We start from the raw sequence: 17,863 nt of genomic DNA on the forward strand, positions 1-17,863 counted from the left end.
ATTTAACCTTTCACCAGCTGTTGGACAGTTGTCTTGTGCTACTAAAGGGAATGCTGCAATGTATAAAAGAGCACTGCAGATTGTGCATAAGTCATCGTCTGCATTTCTGATTATGTCCCTAAAATAGATTCTGCAAGAAGCAGTTCAAACATTGTGTTCTAAAAAATAGATTCCTAAAAGGAAGGCACAACCATTTTAAGGCCATTGATAGACACTTTCCAAACGCTTTTCGATGTGTGTGAGGATTCATCCCATGCTGAGAAGAACCTGTGTCTTCTCTGTCCAGCACACCCGTGTCATCTACTCTCTTACTGTGTGATCAGGGATCATGGATTACTTTTTACATAGCCTGACCATCAGTTGGAAGGTAATTGGGAATTTGCTTCAATTTTACTTTATGGATCTTAGAGCCAAATATACATGTGTATACATACATATATTTGGATTATCAGCTCTTTGGTGCTTCCTGCTATATTAGTCAGTTCTCTCCAGAGAAACATAACCAGTAGGACAGGAGGGAGGTAGATAGATAGATAGACAGATAGCTGGACAGAGAGACAGACATCTGGATAGAGATTTATTATAATGAATTGGCTCACACAGTTATGGAAGCTGACAGCCCCAAGATCTACTGAGTGAGTTGGCAAGCTGGAGAGCCAGGAGAGTCAATGGTGTTAGCTCCCTTCCAAAGGCTGGCAGGTTTCAGACCTAAGGAGAGCCAATGTTTTATTTCAAGTCTGAAGGCAGGAAAAAAACTGATGTCCCAGCTCAAAGGCAGGTAGGCAAGAGGAATTTCCTCTTATTCAGGAGTCAGCCTTTAGTTTTATTCACATCCTCTTTAGGGAAGGCTATCTGCTTTGCTCAGTCTATCGATTTAAATGTTAAACTCATCCAAAAAAATACCCTTACAGAAACACTCAGAATGATATTTGACCAAATATCTGGGCACCTTGTGGCCCAGTCAAGCTGACACATAAAGTTAACCGTCACACCTACACTTTCATACCACCTTTGCCTGCCTGTCTATTCCAACCAACAGCTACAGGTGACTGAAATAACGACAATTTTTGTTTTCTTTAGCTGTTTCTGGTGGTTTTGCTACTTCCCATCATTCAGAAACAGAATGGGCATCCCTTCTTTAACTTGAGATGGTGGTATGTTTTGACAAATAAAACCTGATGATGTGATGGTTAGATTCCAACTCCAGCTTTTAAGGAGCACAATCACCTAATAGGCTTTCTGAATGTGGACGTAATTGTACCATTTCAACTATAACAGCCATTTTATCCCCCAGTAGGGAAAATGTATCCTTGAATTCTAAATCAGGATGCCAGAAACATGCAGCTTGCACCATGCGTCTGTCTCACACAGCACATCAGGAACCTGGGCCTGGGTAGACAGGATGGGATCTTTGACCTGAGAGTCTCCTTTTCTACCCTTTCAAACTGTCCTGAATTGATGGAGAAATGGGAATTGCTTTACTTCTGAAGTATTGTGGATCTTCATCTACTCGTTCAGTCATTCATTCATTACATTCATTCCTTTTTTTCTTTGTTTCCTCAACAGTACCCTCTGCGCCAGCTGAAGAAGACTATGTGCTTAAGGGCAAGTAGGAAGGGAATTAGAAATTCTTTGTTTTAGAGATGCTTGCAAGTCATTTCTAGGTTAAGATTTCAAATTCACTGTCTGCCTGTTACTCTTCCTGAATGACCTGTAGATAGGAGTGCCTGATCTCAAGTTTTGGTAATGAACATAAGGATTATCCAAAATTCAGGGGAAAAAAACTAAAATAGCATAACTATCAAATAGTAGAGAGGATAGTAGACTACTTAGAAGTTAGGTCACATAGAGGGTATTGTATTTCTAATAGGAGAGCTGTAACAGCCCAGTGATTTATTGTGTGATTTAGTGACCTGGACCCAGAATTTGGTATCAAGATAGTGAATTCATTTATTTATTAACTGAGTCAGCAAATATTATATGCCTGACACCTGTAAAAAAAAAAGAAGTGGGTCTTAATAGTATTATTCTAAAAAATAAAACATACCTTTTAATGCAGTCTTCCCAGAGACTGCATTGCCATTAAAGAAGATTGCTCATGTAAAGAAACCGCATGTGTTTTTGTAGTTTAAAAAAAATGCAGTTTACTGAAGCAGATTGGAGCTTTATTCCTTGAAACTAATAAAAGAGGCTTATGGGAGTTGGAAAGAAATAAAGAGAATGACTTTATAATCATTTGTAGATATGCAAGTATCTTTAAATGGCCTTTTTACTCTTTTTAATGAAAATATCCCCAAACCTCCACAGTAATGGGTAATTCACCTAGGAACTCATCTTCATTATTTGTGTGATTTTTAATTCCCCTAGCTTTTAGTTTCATGTACATCAAAACTACTTAAGGGCTTTGAAAAGATACTGAAGAGAACGCCATGTTAAGAGCAGAAAAGTCCGTTATTGAATTTACCAGCACGATCATCGTTTGTAAATCTTAAAAATGAGGCCAATTTATGAACAGACCAAGCTGGAGAAAACAGCATGCCTCATCTGCATCCATACACACTGTCATCATGGATTAGCTCTGGTTGCATTTTCTCCCCTAGCAGACAGGACACGTATTTTATGTCACCTTGAAATAGAACTTAATAAAAATCATGATGCAGTATATTCCAGCCTCTTTCAAGTGTCCAGATCCTTATGACCCAGATATCCAAAAAGCTGTAAATTGCTCCTTCCACATATCCCTGTTTTATTAAAAGGACATACATCTCTCCCTAATGTACCTAGTAAACATCCAAGTGGACCCTGTGCTGAGTACTGTGTAAACAAGATAAAGAGAGTGCCCCATTCTAGGAATGTTGGCATCAACAGATGGAAGTGGAATTACAAACTCAGTTTGATTCTTCCTTTATTGTTAGGCAATAACAGAAAGAATGGGACCGTTCATTCCTCTGTATCCATACTAAATGCTTCAGAGTAGCTATCTCATTCTGGGGCCAAACTGGTACCTGGCTCTTGGGTAAACCCAGGGAAGATAAAGGGGAAGTTCCAAGAGCTATAGTGGCCCACCTGGCTCCCCAGAGCCTCACAAATGCCCTTCATCAGAAGGGAGACAATCTATTCTGCATTGTATTGATGCTGTGTTTTAAGATAATATGCTCTGCATGCTTTATCTTTCGGTAACACTTAATTTCTTTAGATTCCTGATGTGCCTGGGTATGTGTGTTCAGTCTCACCCCAAAGTTCCCCTGGCAAGTTCTGATTTGTCTGCCCCAATCCAGGATTACACCATCCAGTGTCAGGATTCGTCAGGCCCACCTCTGTCCCTCTCTGGAGCCTTATCATAACAATTATCTAATCATAATCGGAGATGCTGAGAACAGGACCCTACTGGACAAGGCACTTTACAATCCCTGTGGGCTCACTGCACAATGACTCTGTAAGGAAGTCAACCACCCTCTCCTTTTTCACAGATTGGCAACCTGACATGCAGAAAAGTTAAGCAATGTATCCAAGATTGAACCCTGGTAACTGGTGGCAAGAGCCAGGATTCAAAGCCACGTACCTGATTCCTAAGCTGCTTTTTTTCTGCTCCTCCACTCTTCCCATATTAGGATCAGTACTGTGATAAATGTCTGTTGGCTTGAGCAGAAATATCGAGAACAATAGTTTACCCTAGAGACAGTTGAGGTTGCTATGACCCTAGCACAGTATTGCAGGTAGCAGTGTTTGCTGTGTGGCAAGCTCTCTGCTAGGTACTTGATATACATCATTCCATTTAATCCTCAGATTTGAGATGGGCACCATTTAATCCTCAGCTTGAGGAGATGTAACTGATAGATGGAAAATCAAAGAGTTAAACCAAAGGTGTCCAATCCCATGGCTCACATGCTGAATGACTGCAGCAAATAACCTTCTCCGACTTTGTTTTTAAACAAGAAAATTGTAACATTTTTACTCGTGAGGCTAGTGATTTCTGCCTTCTGTGCTAGTCAAGCTGACTATAGCCACTGGATGTGATGGTGCCTATTTTCCTCCCATTGTGCCCATGTTAGAACTTCACAGTAGGGATTATACTTGAGTAGTCTCCAGGCTTCATGGCTAAGTCCAGAATGATAAGGATTGTTAGCATAAACATGGCATTATATGCCAATCGTTCGTTGAATAAATTGCAGTTTTACTGGACTGAAAAGAAAGATGGCATTATGTAGGGTGCACGCACGCACACGCATGTGTGTGATGTGCATGTGTGTTAGAGGATATGCTTTTATTTTCATTAGCCAAGAAGTCAAGAGCTGAAAGCATGACTGGAGATCCAGATATCTGAGTAATGATATTACTTTCTGTCAGAGAACTATTTACTAGAAAGATTCTCAGTAGGAATTGAATTGCTTTCATTAGTTTATTTAAAGTGTGCACTTCCTTTTTCACCTCTATTTCAAAAGAGAGTATTTACGCTTTTTCAGAATGTGTGAAAGTCCTCCATTTACAAAGTCACAGAAGATGTTTTCTGCCAGTTCCCTGGTTCAGCAGCTCTCAGTGAGTTCCAGGGAAGCCAGGAAAAAAGGGCTTCCATCCTGCTCATCCCCTATGGTGTACATTTCCTGCCCCTTTCCCCTCGTGTGTAAAGCAGCGGTCCCCACACTGGTGTCTGCAGGGCCATTTAGGAATTTCCTCCGATTCCATCCCTTGATTATTCCTCGTCTCACTGCTTTGCTAGTCTTCACTCAATTTCAAACTTAATGGAAATTCAGATGGGCACATGAGCATCTAGGCTTCCCAAAATACACACTTTTCATGAGTGCTTCCCTCTTAAAGTGTGTGGACAGAGCCAGCATATTAGCTTCCCGTTATCATTCTGTTTTAATGTCTAACTGACAGATGCCTGTCAGTAAAACAAGGTGATAATGGGCAGAAAATACCTCTGCTCTTAGCAAAAAAGAAAGACCCTGGATTTCGTCAGTCTCAGAGACACTTGTCAGCTATTGTTAAGGAAGACTTATAAATGCCTCTGTGGCAAATACCTACGAATGACCTAAATGTTTTCACCCTCATTAGTAAGAAGACGAAAAGGGAGCTGTTTCTCATACATGTGCAGATTTCACCCACATGCAGTCTCTCCCCTCAGTGGAAACTTGCCCAGTGTGTTAATGTATCACCACCATGGCGGCCTGAAGCTGGGTGTGGCCAGGCCAGATGGCACCTGCAGACCTCATTGGATGGGAATGGCTTCCTGGCAGGTCACAGACGAAGCCCAATAATCTGACACAGGCTTAATGACCTCAACTAGCCAGTCTGAAGTGGTGTGGTTCTGCTGACTCACTCCCAGATGCTGGTAGCACCCTCAGATGTATTCAATAAATAAGAAGACAGTGGAAATCCACCAGGGCAAATGACACTAAGTCATCTGTGCCACAATAAGCAGAAGAGGGTAGATTTTAAGATTGTTCTATTTCTCAAGGGGTCAGTAAATGCCGAAGGCCTCTGTCTGCAGGGAGTGGTCAGCCTAGGGAAAGACCCTATCAACCCTAAAGACAAGAGTCACAAATCAAAGTAGGCAAGGGGCACAGTGCCTGGCCTTCCAGTCGGAGGAGAGCTACAAGATGGCAGGGACTGTACTCGGATGTATTTTGTGTCCCTTTAAATCACAAATCCAATTCTCTATACTCAAGCAGAAAGTTTAGCTATAGGGTGTTTGGTTTCATTTTGGTTTAATTTCAGTAAAGACAGGTGGACCTCTAAGAATAATACAGACAATAACAAAAGCAACTCAGTTACTATAGGAGGTACCCAAGGAACCAATTCCTTACTCTGAAATTGGCAAAGGGAAGAATTAAACAGTAATCATGCCTTTTCTGTGCAAATTTTATTTCAGAATAACCAAATAGCAAGGGTTGATGAAGGGAAGTCCTTCACATGAGAATTCTAGCCACGAAATGTGGAAGGGAAGTTAGAATTGGAAAAGCATAATTTTGTCACGCCTAAATGAAAAAATTGATCCAAGCACCTGTAATCAGTAGATGTGATCATTAGACCTTTAGAAATACTATGGGGAACTTCACAATGGAGGAATCAGGCTGCCATCACCTGAACCCACTAAAAGTGGATGATGATGATGATGATGATGATGATGATGATATTATTATTAGGAGCCTTCTGGCAATGATGTAACAAAATAAGTACACAGCACCAACTATGAGGTATTGTTGCCAAAGAGTTGAACTTGAACTTAAGCCAATCATTAAATTTCCAGAAAATGCAGGTGATAGAAGAACAAGTTAAGTGATACCACAAGAAAAATTAAATGTGGCTATTGAGATGTGGCTCAAGAGGCACCCTATAAGAGTTTCTTTAGCAAGACAATGGCATGGGGAACAAACACAAGTGAGAGCGACTCAAGAGATGTATCCAAACATCACACCTTGTTTGGATCATTTAAACAAAGCCACCATAAAAGATTTTTTAAGATAGTTGGAGAGATTTGAATACAGTTTGGGTAACAGATGATGTCAAGGAATTATTAAGTTTGTTAGGTATGATGATGACTTTGTATTTCTATAAGAATGTCCATATTTTTTAGAAATTCATACTGAAGTAGGTAGGGGTAAAAATGACAATTTCTGAGACTTGCTGAAAAATCTTAATAGGACGGAAGGAAGGAAGTGAGGGCAAAACAAGTGTGACAAAAATCTTGATTAAGTGTTAGATTGGGAGGATGGAGAATATGTGGGTTTACTGCAGTATTCTCCCTATTTAAAATTTTCATGATAAAAATATTCTTTAAAAAGAGTAATAGCTCTCTCAGAGGAGGTGGTGGGGATCCACTGGAGATGTGATTAGAAAAATGTCATTATCTGATGATAAAAAATTTTTGTTTTTTCTAATTTTTTTCATGATATCCTTTATTAAAAAAAAGAAACTAGTTTTGTTAGAATTTTTTTGAGTAGCCACTAGAAACCAGTTTCATTGCTTTACATCAAGCAATTGGATGAGAATCTGGGAAACAATAGTCTCCGGTGTGAAAGTGAATGCTGATCTTAGCTGGAATAACTTGCTTTTTTTCAGCATTTGCCGTGGCTGGTCTCCAGGGACTTATCTGGCTACATGTGTTTTTCACATTTATTAGTGAAATTGGAGAGTCAAGAGTAAAACACAGTTCTCGGGAACAATGTGTTAATTTGTGACACACTAGAGACTTTTTAGCCCATAAAGCAAATGAATGAGCTCCATGGGGGGGTAACTGTTATTTTCACCCTGGAAGGCAGTAAAGACCCACTGTATTTATTAAGTACCAAGAGAATGGAAAATGAATAGTTCTGTGAAAATAGAAAAATATACTCTCACTATTGCTAGTAATAGTGGAATTTTTTTTTTGTCTGTTCTGAAGGAAAACTACTATCAGATGAAAATTTAAAAGTAAAAGTAGACCTCTGTACAATATTTGGCTGTATGGTCTTGGATAGTAACTTAATTCAGTGTCAAAATAAAGTTATTTTGCTTTCTATCAAACAGGCGGGATCAAGTTAAGGAATCTCATTCATTATATTTGCAGAACCAAACACTCAAAGAAATGAACAGACCAGATATTTCACTTAGAACCTTCCTCCTGAGTGGTTGAGGGCTAGGGGAAGGTCTGGTGGGAAGACAGACAGCCCTCTGTGTAAGCTGATGCACTGGGACATTTCTTGCAGGCTGTAAACCCTCAGCTCCCCTGGAGGCTTGGGGACAGAGCAGGCTGGTTCTCACAATGAGAACATCCAGACAAAGCTGACACTCCAACAGGTGGGGACTGTGTAAGATGCGGGGACCAATGCAACTGCCAAAGTCAAGATGCATAGTGAGACGGGACAGGCAGCCAAAGCAGCAAGTGCAGAAGGGGGCATGTGCTCTGCTTAGAAAACAAGGCGTCAGGGTTCCTTTGAAGGGGTTCAGAAGTGCTTCGCATTGAGGTTAAGTAGGAAGTAACCATTCTCCACTGATTCACGGTTCACAAGAATCTAGGATATACAGCTGTAAAGAAATCAAATAATAAAGTGATCTCAGGTAACTTGGCCCTTGGCTAAGTATTACTTTTTCTTGTGCTTGTTTATATCTTGCTGATTTAAAAGTCTGGGTGGCAGAAGGGGAGGGTATAGCTCAGTGGGAGAGTGCATGTCTAGCATGCAGGAGGTCCTGGGTTCAATCCCCAATACCTCCATTAAAATAAATAAACAAATAAACCTAATTACCTCCCCCACTAAAAATATCCACCAAATAAATACGATATTTTTTACAAAATAAAAGACTGGACACATTTTAAGGAACCAACAAAAAGAAACTATGGTTTTGTGTGTGTATGTGAGTGTGTATAGTGGAGGGGCAGGGGAGCAGTGTCTCAGTGTCTAAGGGCTGAGGGGGCGTTTCTGTGTTTTTCACCTGTGTTTATTCAAGACTGTCAAACAGATGTCAGCAGGCCCACAGACAGAAGATGGGAGGGTACTGAGGAGGACTGCAGAGGGGTGGGCTAGGCAAAAGGACTGGAGGTAGGATCTGGAAGAACCTCTCTTTCCCCCTCACCCAGCCCTCGGCTGTAGTGAGAGGACCCTACTGCACTGCACTCTTAAGCACTGCCCGTCACCACGTGGCTACCACAAGCCAGGCACACCCCCGCCCCCAGGTCCGAAGGGTCAGGGGAGAAACTGAGGCTTAGCACCAAGTAAGTGCTGGTTAGCAGTTCAAAGCCAGGACTCCCTGATCCAAAACCAGAACTCTGTCCCCTCCCCCTCAAAGGCTTCCAAAGGTTGCCCTGAATCCAAAGACAAGGCAACACAGAAACACCCAGAGACTCTGTCTGGTCAGTAAACCACATGGGAAAATAGAAAATAACAAGTGGGGTTTGGTGAACTGTTAGTGATATGAAGCATATAATACAGAGCCCATCCATCATGCCAAAGATGGAGCTGAAAAGCAAAATCCAAAGAGTTTTGGTCTTTGCTCTGCCCTTGCCTTGCTATTCCTTGGCGAGCTGAGCCACCTCAGATATTCTTGCATGGAAAAGGAGGTCAACCAGCCAGCGTCTCCTGGGGCTTCAGCAAACACTGCAGGAAGACCTGCCCCGCCACACCACCCCGAGCCTGGCAGGATGCAGAGCCCAGACACTGCCCTGTGAGAGTGCAAGACTGCAGCCTCCCTGACGTCTTGGTGAAATGCAGCCGGGGAAAGCCCCAAGGAACCCTGTGGCTTAAAATAAGCTACAGCTGGCTTTATTCCAGGGCCTGGGAGGCTGGGGTGAAGAAGGAAAACATCTGTGTAGCTAGTACTGAGTTGTTTGTACAAGGAGGGTGAGGTATGCCTTGGAATGATCCCCAAATCAACTTCCTTCAGTGGCAGGCATTCACTTGGATGCCAGTGGAAGGTGTGTATAAACCTAACCACAAATTCGGAACTTGTTCTGAGGTTCAGTTCTTATTTGTAGCAGAAATGTTTTCCTCCCGTATTATCAGATATCCTGGTCAGCTTGCCGTGCCTTCCATATCTTGCTTACACTAAACAGGTAGCTGTTTGGCACCGGGCACACTGAATATCATTTGAAGAATACACATTAATTCCTCATCTCCGAGTAATATCCTGTGAACATCTCATTCTACTTTGCCTGCTCCCCTCTATTTTTTCAAACTTGATATTTCAGCTTTTCTGATGTGCCCTGATTGTTCCCGAGCCCCTGGCACTCATCCGGGCAGCTCTGTTTCCCTGTGACTCCCCCAGCTCAGCAGGGCTCCATGTGTAGGAACCAGTTGTTATTTATAACGTGATTCAGCTGTCGCTGTGTCTTTGAACACACAGGGCTGTTGTGGGATTTTAATTGCCATTTTCATCTATATAATTAAAATTAAATGAAAAAAATGGATAGCCTCCAAAATCTGAGTTAATTTCATGCATACTTCTTGAGGGGAAAAAATATGTATAAATATGATCATTGTTACTTGATTTGCCATCAGCAGAACTAGAGGATTTTACCTGGCTGAAAATAAAATACAGTCATTTTAAATGGAAGAAAAATGAGTCTGATACTTCTTGTAGCTGAGAATCAGAGTTTATCACATGGATGGGAAGCAATAACCCTGGATACGGAGAACAAGTTGCTGTTACACTCTCTGGATCCACCCTGCTGTATGCTGGTCTGGGTTTTTTTCTCCCCGTGGTTCATTGTTGGTGTTTACATATTTCTCGACAAAATGCCATAACCTCCACCTTAGAACTTCCTTCATGCTCAGAAACGGGCATCCATTTGCTCACTCTGCTCTGTAAGTGTGACAGCGAGCACAGAGCAGGGCAGAATGAGATGACAAAAAGAGAGGTTTTGTTTTTGTTGTTTTTTTTTTAAATTCATTGGGCAACCAGTGTTTCACTCTGCAGACTCATCAAGCACCTGATGGACATGTTTATAAAGACTTGGATGGTCACTTTATTTGGAATGAGAAACTCTCCGCTCTACATAATGAGGTCAGTGAAGCATCCAGAAAAGAAATGTATAATTTGGTAGCTTGGGTCTGTAAGCACAGCCCTGCCGTGGCTATTTAAGTTTAATGAAGCAGCTACTTTGCCACTAACACACTCTTAGTGAATAGCCTCCTTGGCGTGTTTTTGAAAACTTAAATATTGCTGGTAATCATGTCCCAGCAATCTCCTCGGAGAGCCTTTGTGCCCTGTTCTCAGAAGGAATATGCTGCTTTTACATGTTAATGGTTTTGAAATTAGTCGTTTGCTCCATTTTCTTTGCAAAGGAAGGTCAGTGTGTGATTTCCTGCCTGCCTTCATTTTCTCTGAACATTCAGGATACTCTTAAATCAGTTCATCGGCCTTGCAGGGCACTGTCTGGTTATAACATGCCTGAAAAGCCGGGGAAATGTTCTATCAAAGAGCGTTACTATTCTCAGAGACTGTTCTTAGAATTCAAAGTCTCAAAATCTAACTCAGAGGGGAAAGTTCCTGGACAGGCCATTATTGCTATTTTTTCCCCTTTCAATCACCGACCAGCTTGTATCACCCATTCCTTGGCCTCATTAGAGGAGGCCTTGCTCCCTGAACATGCAGCTCCTCCAAGAAGGCTAAGGGACATTTAGAGATCCCTTTTGAAGCAAATTTGCTCATGTAAAACTAAGGTCAGGCTTCTGAATCCCAGACCAGTGTTAATGATGCACAACTCTGTGGGAGCAGAAAGCCATCTAGCCATTCCATAGTTCCACACTTTCATTCCCTCAAATTTAGGGCATCTGGCAGTTTCCCCTGACTTAGCAGGGGCATGACTGCTAATGGAAAAGTTCCATGTCCTCATGGCTCTGCAGCCCTGGAAAGAGTCTGGGGAACCCTCCAGACTGTTTGGTGGCCTCTGCTTTTCCTTGGCAAATATAAAGTGGGACATAAAATGGCTAGACCATGACCACCAGAAACTTCCTAGGAATACCTAGTGAGTTTTCAAAAAATATTTGTTTGAATGGATGAAGGAATGAATGGATCTATGATTTGCTCTCTTGACCATCTCTGGTTGTGGAGGTGACACAGGACCCTTCCAGGATATACTGGGACCTGAGGAGCCTACTTGTTAAAATCTCTGGAATTGGCATTAGGGTGGAATTTGGAAGTCCAGTCTTGCTTTTAAACTGCCCCTTCAAGCTTGGACCTGCTCAGACCACTGCCCAGGCAGCCCACACGACCAGGTAGTGCCAGCACACACACACCCTCATGCTGTTATTTTCACCTTTAAATCCTGTGGGTAATTTTTATACCCAAATGGAGACGTCAGCATACCAGGTGCCTCCCTCAGAGAGCCTTAGCTCCCTACATCTAAGAGATTAAAGTTGACTTGGCACTGAAAATACAGGTCTGGTAGAAGCTGGCCTGAAAAGGCTCCTGGGAGTGGCTTGTGTTTTATTTTCCAGTGTATTTATCATGCAGTAGATCAGCTAAGATAATGGAAGCTGATGTAACAAATAGATTGAAGTATCTCAAACATAATAGCGGTTTTTCATCATGTGTCTTTACTGACCATTTTCATGAGAAAGTGGAACCTGTGTTGGGGGATATGAAGGTGACAGGTCTAGGGAGAGTGAGGAGAAGCGGGCGTGAGGAAGAGACTTTTTGTGCTCCCAGCTGGGAGAGGTGGTGTGGGACAATGTCAGGGCTCAAGTGTGATCCAAAAGCTGCAGTGAGTACAACGTGACCAGCCACAGAGAAAGACAGTTTTAGAAGACCGAAACGAGATGCAGCCCAGGCAGGGAAAAGAGCAGGAAATAAGGTTAACATAGTAATAAACTGTGCATGTGCATGGATCCCGGCGCATGGCTCATTCCACCTTACAAAGCACGTTCACATGTATCATCTTATTTTCAGTCTCACAAACCAGATGAGGTGGCTCAGGAAGTATTAATACCCTAATTTCAATTATGCAGGAAATCTCAGCAAAGTCTGAGGGACTGAGTGGTGAACCAGGGGTGCAGGCTTGGGTGTCCTGACTCTAACAACAGAGCATTTACCGTAACTCCATTATCCTTATGGAGGTTGGGGAGGGGGTACTGCCGAGGCCAGAGGGCTGCAGAAGTGAGCAGGGCATGTTTCCCTGCCCTGCCCCACATGGAAATCACTTACCATTGCAGCCCATTCAGAAATGCAGCCACGATCTGCTGCAGCCTGGCTGGGTCCTTGCTTTTGTGAAACTGTACTGTGTCCTTTAACGGGGTCAAAGTTTCACAGACAGGCCTTTTTATCTTAACAATTGTCTAATCAGGCTTTCATTTATGTAACCACTCACTACTTTTTCATTCGCCTCCCTCTCCTCCACCTAGTCCCAGTCCTCCCACTGAGTGCAGCTGAATTTGGCCAGCACCAAATCATGTTTTGTTCCCAGCCTGAGGAATTATATAAGGTGTCAAGCCTGTCCAGCAAAGAACCCCTCCCATCAGTGTAATCGGAGGTTTCAAGTTTCTACAGACACTGCTCCTTCCCAGCATCGCAAGTTTTTGTCCTGAGAAATCCCAGAGAACAGAATTCTTGGGTGGACGTCCTAGGAGCGGCACTGATAAAGTGGTCAAATGGTGCTTGACATTTTGCAGAAAGATCAGTGGAAGAGCAGCGCTAGGCTAACAAACCCACAGCTCAGCTCTTTCTAGCATTCACGGCAACAGCCTGCTGTTTTCCCAGGTGGCTCTGGAAGAGACAGGGGAATGCAGTGGGCCATTTGTCACTGCCCCAGGTGCAACATATGCATGCCAATTGGTGCCCGAAGCTTGCGAGGCCCACTCCTGGCCCACCCACCTCTGGGCTTCCTTTGGCTGAGTCTGGGGAGACTGCTCCCGTCTCTCTTTCTCCACCTGATTAGATTCACTCTTCTGGGGCTGGAACCAGCTTGGTCCCTCCCACCGAGATCAAGATGCCCAACTTCCATGTCATCCCTCCCATCCCATTTTCAATTCAAGACTTTGCGGAGTGCGGGGACTCATCGCGGGTGTGCCGGACTTAGTGTCTCAGGGTTATTCTGCTGTGTGGTGGTCAGTGGATATGCTGGGCTGTTGTTCAATGAGTGCTGGACTCGACTATCGTTTCAGCCAGGTCCTAAGTTGGTTTCAGGGTTCTGCAGGGATGGCACAGAGGAAAAGCCGGCGCCTACTTGCAGAAGAAGCCAAGGTAGAGGAGCTTTTTGTTTCTTTATGCCCAGCTCAGCACTCAGCACCCTTTGTGAGTAGAATAAACTCATCAGATGGCGGATAATATCCCGTTCGCCGTTGAGAAGACAAGTGAAACGAAGCATATCATCCAGAAGCGAAATTACAGATACAAAATAAGTGTAAGGGAAATTCTACTTCCAGAATTGTTTTAAGGACATTTTCTCACAGATTTAGGTCATACATCTAGAACTGCCCTTTTGTTGAGGACTTCATCTAGGTTGTAAGTGAATGAACTTGGGGACCCTGTGTGCCTGATTGACAGTCCCTCGCTGAGGGCAGCCTCACTGCTGACAAGCCTGGTCTTTTCTCCCTCTGCATCCCTCTCCACCTTCTTCCAGCTCTGATGAGCGGAGGAAGCCCTTGGCCCTCAAGTTGGAGTTATGCAAAACCCGAAAATAGACTTTTGGAGTGTGCCCAGACATGATTCCGCGCAGCAAGAAGGTCACTGTGTCTGCTTTTCCTGCCAGCACACCCCTGGCTCTTAATCTATGGCTGCCTTGTGAAGCATGAGAGCTGTGCCAGGAAGTTACACTTTGTGGCTGGGAGGCATTATGAGAATTTAAAATCATGTCAATGGGGTTTTACAAGGGCAGGCCAGGGGAGAAGGGTTAGACATAGCTTTCCAAGCCGGCCTTTGGACATCCTTTTTGTGCTGTGGCCTGAGAGCTAGCATAATTTGGTTTAAAAAAAAAAAAGCTATCTGACCCCAACTACAAATCAACTCCACCCTGCCAACCCTGCCAACCCTGCCAACCCTGCCAAAAATGGACAAGACATCCACCCCAAAAGTTTACTGTTTGGTTATTCAAGCAGTGGGATTTTGAGTGAGTTTTATTGTTTTCTTTGTGCTTTTCTGTACTTTCTATAACATATACTTCTTACTTTTGCAGTATGAAAAAAAAAGCAACAAATCCTATTTAACTAGCTAATTTTTGTTATTGTTTCTCGAATGCCTGGTACCTGGGGGTTGAGAAGCCCAGCAGAGTCATGACAACAGCATAGAATGCTCCCACATCAGGCTCCAGATCAGGGCTGGTGTCCACCCCTTTCCCCATTGCTGGGTTCCAAAGGGCCCCTGGGAGAGGCCAGACCGCAGACACTGGGAGGACTAGAGGCAGCCAAGGAGGAAAGGAAAGGGAGCACACTGGAGCGAGGCCAGCCAGACACCTCATCCGGAAGGAGGGGATTCCGTTCCCATCCAACTGGCTCTGATGGTCAGGCCTGCTTGATATGTGCTTGTCGGCTGGGACGGTGTCAGCTTGAGGTCACCTGGAAACATTGCATTCTCCTCCTGAGAATGTCCAGTTGATGCACATTGTTCTGGAAGTTGGGAAGATCCTATTTTCCAGAGCTGAAGGAATCAAGTAAAATGTGATAAATAGGGACAAATATTTGGGAAAAAAAAAAAAACCCTTTGAGGAATTCCAAAAATCCTCTTAGGGTTGGGGCAGATTTATTTAGACTCCGGGCCTTGACCACCCAGACTGGTTATTGACAAGAACTCAGTCTGTCCACCAGTCCTGCTGCTGTCTACTGGTCCAGGCCATGCCAGCCTCAGGAGCTTGACGTGAGTGAGCAGGCTGGGCAGAGGCAGCCTGTGTAGACCATGAAACTGTGTCCTCTCACATAAAGAATTCCTCCTGTGAGTTTCTATCAAGTCCTCTATTTCTTTTTTTTTTTATTTTAACATTTTTTATTGATTTATAATCATTTTACACTGTTGTGTCAAATTCGTGTTAAGCACAATTTTTCAGTCATTCATGGACATATACACACTCGTCACATTTTTTTCTCTGTGAGTTATCATAACATTTTGTGTATATTTCCCTGTGCTATACAGTGTAATCTTGTTTATCTATTCTACAATTTTGAAATCCCAGTCTATCCCTTCCCACCCTCTAACCCCCTGGTAACCACAAGTCTGTTTTCTCTGTCCATGAGTCTATTTCTGTCCTGTATTTATGCTTTGTTTTTGTTTGTTTGTTTTTGTTTTTGTTTTTTAGATTCCACATATGAGCGATCTCATATGGTATTTTTCTTTCTCTTTCTGGCTTACTTCACTTAGAATGACATTCTCCAGGAGCATCCATGTTGCTGCAAATGGCATTATGTTGTCGGTTTTTATGGCTGAGTAGTATTCCACTGTATAAATATACAACCTCTTCTTTATCCAGTCACCTGTTGATGGACATTTAGGCTGTTTCCATGTTTTGGCTATTGTAAATAGTGCTGCTATGAACATTGGGGTGCAGGTGTCATCCTGACGTAGATTTCCTTCTGGATACAAGCCCAGGAGTGGGATTCCTGGGTCATATGGTAATTCTATTCCTAGTCTTTTGAGGAATCTCCACACTGTTTTCCATAGTGGCTTCACCAAACTGCATTCCCACCAGCAGTGTAGGAGGGTTCCCCTTTCTCCACAGCCTCTCCAGCATTTGTCATTTGTGGATTTTTGAATGACAGCCATTCTGACTGGTGTGAGGTGATACCTCATTGTAGTTTTGATTTGCATTTCTCTGATAATTAGTGATATTGAGCATTTTTTCATGTGCTTTTTGATCATTTGTATGTCTTCCTTGGAGAATTGCTTGTTTAGGTCTTCTGCCCATTTTTGGATTGGATTGTTTATTTTTTTCTTATTGAGTCGTATGAGCTGCTTATATATTTTGGAGATCAAGCCTTTGTCGGTTTCACTTGCAAAAATTTTCTCCCATTCCGTAGGTTTTCTTCTTGTTTTATTTCTGGTTTCCTTTGCTGTGCAGAAGCTTGTAAGTTTCATTAGGTCCCATTTGTTTATTCTTGCTTTTATTTCTTCTAGGAGAAAATTTTTGAAATGCATGTCAGATAATGTTTTGCCTATGTTTTCCTCTAGGAGATTTATTGTATCTTGTCTTATGTTTAAGTCTTTAATCCATTTTGAGTTGATTTTTGTATATGGTGTAAGGGTGTGTTCTAGCTTCATTGTTTTACATGCTGCTGTCCAGTTTTCCCAACACCATTTGCTGAAGAGACTGTCTTTATTCCATTGTATATTCTTGCCTCCTTAGTCCTCTATTTCTTGTATGTCCTCACATGCAGATCTATTTTGGATGTAGGGTTCCTCACTCCAGTGTGTCTGAATGCTTTGAACTTGAGGTCAAGTTCAAGCCTCTACCCCACAGATCCGGAGCAGAACTTCTTGCAGACTATGATAGACTATGTGTTAGGGAGGTAAGGCCCTTATTAAGAATTCTTAATAAGGTGGCAGAGATCTCATTCATCAGTTGCTTGTATCTACCAATGCGTTCCCCTATGATGACGCGGTGTCCTTGGATTATAGGTAGCACACAAAAAAGCAAAAACTTAATATTAATGCACTGATTGTAATGTTCATTAAAAATATATGTAACAAGCTCATCAAACTTGTCATCTCCTGAATAACTTTATTGAAGACAAGGCTAAAATAAATTTTCTTTTTACCTATATATTTTTTTTCTGTTTCTTTTCTACTACAGCTCATTACAAGAAATTGAAAATAGTTCCCTGTGCTATACAATAGATCCTTGTTTATCAATTTAAATATAGTAATGTGTATCTGTTAATCCTAAACTCCTAATCTATCCCTCCCACTACATTTCCCCGCCTGGTAACAACAGTTTGTTTTCTGTCCGTGAGTAAACTAGGTTAAGTTTTTTAAGGAAGTTCATTTTCAAGACACATTAAGTAGATAATTTTATTACGGCACACATATGGCAAAAGTCATGAAGGTGGTACATTAACTGAGTGATTCATCTTTGGCAAATGTTGCCCAAAAAGGTGTTACTTGGCCAAATTCAGGGTTCTTTCTTTCTTCCTTTCTCTTTCTTTATTTCTTTTTTCCTTCCTTCCTTTTTTTCTTTCTTTCCTTCCTTCTTTTTTCCTTTCTTTCTCTCTCTCTTTTAAATCTTAGTGTCTCAGAAAGAAGCTGCATGGAGTATAAATTTCTTACAAGAACAAAAATAGTTGCAAATGGTTGTAATAATGATTCTAATAAACTTTGAGAGAGTGTCAACAGACTTACTGCTTCTCTGGCCCAGAGCAAGAGAACTGCTTACCTCCTCTTCAGATCAGGCTTCAGAGCTATCATTCCCTCCCCTCTCCAATCCTAAATGTTTATGTGTACCAACACGCTCGCTGCCTTGTTCATA

The 17,863-nt window shown here is 42.4% G+C and overlaps 1 protein-coding gene across 2 annotated transcripts in view; it reads left to right on the forward strand.

Annotated features, from left to right (window-relative positions):
- The window catches only part of MARCHF3 (membrane associated ring-CH-type finger 3), a 131,563-nt gene that overhangs the window by 79,725 nt on the left and 33,975 nt on the right, over positions 1–17,863 (forward strand). Inside the window, exon 2 of one of the 2 annotated variants that reach the window (XM_031673114.2) lies at positions 10,393–10,479. The exons of the other annotated variant lie outside the window; for it this stretch is intronic. The gene's annotated coding sequence lies outside the window, so the exon portion shown is untranslated. The remainder of the gene's footprint in view (positions 1–10,392; positions 10,480–17,863) is intronic. 2 annotated transcript variants of the gene reach the window in all.

This window comes from Vicugna pacos, chromosome 3, assembly GCF_048564905.1.
Source record: "Vicugna pacos chromosome 3, VicPac4, whole genome shotgun sequence".
NCBI lineage: Eukaryota > Metazoa > Chordata > Mammalia > Artiodactyla > Camelidae > Vicugna > Vicugna pacos.